General features: G+C 48.3%; 1 protein-coding gene across 6 annotated transcripts in view; it reads right to left on the bottom strand.

The window, feature by feature from the left end:
- The window catches only part of DLGAP4 (DLG associated protein 4), a 160,623-nt gene that overhangs the window by 32,889 nt on the left and 123,353 nt on the right, over positions 1-4,381 (bottom strand). The gene's annotated exons all lie outside the window — the stretch shown is intronic.

The following is a 4,381-nucleotide window of genomic DNA, read 5'->3' as shown; positions in this document are numbered from 1 at the left end:
ATATTACCTCTTCCATCGTGTCTCTCCTGAAGCAACAGCAGCCTGGCCTTGTTTAAAAGCTGTGTATCATTCCTGAGTTCTATGGAGCACTCTCCTCTCACCTATTGACTACTGGGGCCAGGGTGAACATTAACAACTGCCTCCCAGCCTCTTGTCAGTGATGCCATAGCATGTGACATCATGATCGTCTCCATGGCAACAGAGCAACACAACGGAATCAGAACAGGAGGAGGCCAATTAGAACAAGAAAGCTCTTTTGTGGTTGGAGCCATAGTAATTGACAGAAATAAGAGAAGCTGTTAGAGAAAGCACATCTTTCCAACAAAGAAAATCTTTCTTATAGTTTGCCAGGTGAACCTAAAACCCCCAAACCATGACTGTAAATAAGAAGTCCTTGTAGACTGAAAGATCCATGATATCATTAGCACCTTTCCCAGTTCTAAGAACACTGAGCACAGCCTGGCTCTGAGACACCATTTTTCCCCTCTTCCCTCACATTGAGTTCTCCTTTCCATTGTAGCCTTCCCACACACTTCAGAGGCTTCTCAGTCCATTATTCCTCAGCAAATCTTCTCAAGTGCCTTTCAGCTGGTTATAATTAGCACACACATGTGGGGGCAACACACAAAAGAAACCAACCCAAGGCTGCCAACCCATGCAATGAATCATGACAGCTAAGACTACCTTCAAGGATGGCACAGACCTGGGATTTGAAATGGCTGTGAAAGAGCTTTGCACCTTCTAGGCATCCACATTACATTGCTTTCAACTTTCGAAGCAGTAAGAGACACACAGAACCAATCTCCACTACTGTAAGTGAACGTGCTCCCAGCAAAGCCAAAACAATTTAAGTCAGGAGCATTCCCTAACTGATCCCCACTCCCTCTTACAGCATATGCTAACCAGGAAAAACTTGCTCCGGTCCCAGAGACTGGAGCAGCACAAAGCTACTGGGGAGCCCTTAGGGCAGAATGGCAGTTTGCAGTGTGCTACTTTAAGCCACAAGCACCTCTACTTGTCTATAAATTCAGCCAGTCACATTTCTCAGGTAGCCTAAACACTGCAGCAAGTTATATGCTTGGTTTACTTTCAGAGACAGCAAGCTTGAAGGTGTAAGCTACAGGACAAACTCAGGCTAGCTGAAGTGAGAACATTTGCACCCAACACAGCAGCTGGAGCACAGCAATACTGACCATGCTCACCACCAGCCTTCAAGGGTAACACTGTGCTGAGCAGACCTACTCTATTCCTGTGTGATTCAGTGGGAAGGAGAGGCCTGTCACTCTTGGCAGGAAAAACAGAGTGCGCAGTCCTAGCACTGGCTGACTTGTGGCACGCAGAGGCTGGGCAGTCATCAGGATGGCAGCTGTTTTGTGATAAGAGGCACAGCTGGCAAGAACTCCAAGTCAGCTTAAAGTGATGCTGAAAAATCATCACACCATAAGAATTATCATAAAACACATTTAACAGGCACCCTTCACAACTACAGCTGAAGCAGTTCTGAGCTATAAATCTACCCAAGTGAGTTGCTGTACACAACACTTATCAGCTCCTACCTCAGCTCGGTGACATTACTTCACTTGCAAAAGCAGGACCTGACTCAAGGCCTTAACAGCAACACATGTCACTGACATTAAAGCAAGCTGTCCTGTGATGCTTCCAGGCCTTAGTCACTGCCACCTGCGGACACCCTTGGCTCAAGCTGCAGAGGGACACAAACCTCCATGCTTCCACCTGCAGGACAGCCTCTGAGGGGTACCACACTTCACAAACTACTGCTTTACCCCTCCAGAACAGTTACTTCATTCTTCAGAATGGCTTCAGTGTTGCTGGCACATAATCTCACTCAGCAGAGCTGCAATCACATCCGCTGGCTGTGAGAACGCCTGCCATCACCCATACCCAATCATGTTTGCTAGGAGATCAAGAGCTAGAAGAGAGCAGAACGCATGATTTAGTGTGAGCCAGACCTTGCTGCAGTAGAAAGACATTACCAACAAAAGGGAAGAATCTCAGAAAAACAGAAACAATAACTTTGGAGATAACCAGTCTCTGAAGTTATTTTGAGAGCTGCCTCTCCCAGCAGCCTGAATATTCAAAGACCTTAAAAAACAGGGAAAAAAAAAAAAAAATCAAAGGTAAGCACACAAATAGCAGTTCAAGAAGAAAGCAGACAGCTCTTCAAAGTTTGCTGCTGTCACAACACCAGCAGCCTAGATGGCTGGCCCCATTCTGTCCTGATGGAAGGAGAGAGGCTCAGTGGCCCCAGCTCTACAGCACAAAGTACAGCACTCTGAAGAGGCAAGGCGACAGGCGCACACTCATCTATGTCACCCAGGACAGGTTAGGAAGGGGTTCCTCTGCACAGACAGCAGCCTTCTCTCCAGGTAAGCCAACTGAGCCAAGCAGAATAGCAGCAGGGTGGGGGGCCGGTGTTGTGGCTCCCACTGGTCAGGGGAGGCTACCCAGCTCCTCACCTTGCCCTGGGCCTGCTGCAAATGGGCTGCAGTCAGAAAGCCACATCCTGCTGTGGCCCCAGCCCTGCTGACACGGCCACCCGGCCCGGGCAGGGAGCAGGCAGGGCAGCACTGTGCATCCCCACATCTCCAGGGACAGCCAATGCAGCAACTACTCATGCCCTCACACTGGCGCATCTGCTGGCAGCCATGAGCTGCTTCCAGGCACTAGGTCCCCAGCCCTCACACCACTACTGCTCAGCAGGCTGGATGCTTGCACTTAAAAATGACCTGGCTCCCTTTTTTTTTTTTTCCCCTAAAGCTGATGCCTTGTTTTGATTCAAGGAAGAATTCGAGGAACTGCAAGAGCAAAACTGCACCAGCCTATGTCAGCAGCCTCCCCTCAGCAATATAGAGCTTTTTGGAGCACTTGTCTCTAGTAAGCAAGTTAACAGAGGAGTGATAAAGGCTAAAGTATGGCATAACATCACTATTAGCAGTGGCAGCCTCCAGAATGCCCTAGAAGATTTCAGTGTGTCAGTGAGATGCAAACATTGGAGCCTGGTGCCAACTGCAAATCCAAGGCCAACAGCAGCAGCACTGTGGCTGAGGCAACAGGCTGCAGGTTACACCTCTGCACTGCCTGCTACCTGGGATTTCCCTGCTCGAGGCCTTGCTCTTGGCACACTGCAAACTGAAAGGTCACTAAAAGTCAATGCTTTTGGATCCCAGCAGCTACTTTGTCCAGCACCAGAGCTCTGGATGCACAAGCACTGCCTATCACTCTTCTCCCAAGTGAACAGGACAAGCAGCTGCTCAGGCACTCAGGGAAGTTCCTGAGCTCTGCATCACCAGCACCCTCTTCCCAAAGCTGCCTTTTCTCAGGACAGTCACCCCACACACTGTGTGGGGCTGGGGCATTACACCAGCTACCAGGGAGCTTGCTTTGCTCTGACCAGCAGTGCTAAGAGGCCAAAAGCCTGAGTCCAAGATTGTTACTAGAGTGGCAGGTCGGGCAAGAAAGCGCTGGTAGTCTTTCAATATAGAGCACAAAAACCTGGAAAAGTTCCTGGACAAAACCATTGTGGCTTGAGACCCTATGTTTAGGCCAAGCTGAGGGACTGAGAAAAGCCTCAGGGTTCAAACAAGAAAGAGAAGGCTTCCTAACAAAACAGGGACCAAAGCAACCTTCCAGTGTCAGGGAGAGCGGCTGCACAGCAGTGTGCTGGCACCCAGGCTGCTCTCATGCACACTGCCCTGGCAGAAGCAGCTGCAGCAGCCAGGCAGCACAGCAGCTCCTCACCAGCACCTTCATAGGAGGGCTCACAAACCCCACAGAGACAACTCTGCCATGCCCGGGACATTTTCTCAAGCTTCAGACATCAGCAGTTACCTTATTCATAAGGCTAAAGAGAGATTGAATATCCACACTAATTTCTCACTTTGAGTCTGAATGGAATGCAACCATACATACTCCCACCCTGGCTAGGACGTTTGGGATCATCTGCAGCTCAGCAACACCTCACGTGGGCTATGTTCAGTTAGAACCTCAGTTGCACCCAGAATGTAAGAAATAATGCAAATAACTTCCTCAGAAGTTTGACTAACCTTAAGACAACAACTCCCATTGAAAATTCCCTTTTATCAATTTTTAAATACCTCTCAACTTTCATTAAGTGTCACCCTGCACTGCAACAGCATCAGTAGGAAGTCATACTCAACTTCTAGTCTTTGCTTTAATTTTACACTCTGACAGGCTCACACAACTAAGAATTTACCTTTGAAACACTCATCGCTGGAGTTTCTTGGTCAGCCTCAAACTGGAGGCACAACACAGTCACTTAAGCTTTGATCTCTTACAATTAGGCTTAAAAGAAAAAATCACTGAAATGAAACCTGAACTTCTTAATGAAGAATACTAAATA

Source organism: Phasianus colchicus, chromosome 17, assembly GCF_987193195.1.
Source record: "Phasianus colchicus chromosome 17, bPhaCol1.hap1.1, whole genome shotgun sequence".
In the NCBI taxonomy this organism is placed as follows: Eukaryota; Metazoa; Chordata; class Aves; order Galliformes; family Phasianidae; genus Phasianus; species Phasianus colchicus.
Note: the sequence above shows the minus strand (reverse complement) of the source record. Positions and strands in the feature narration are given on the sequence as shown.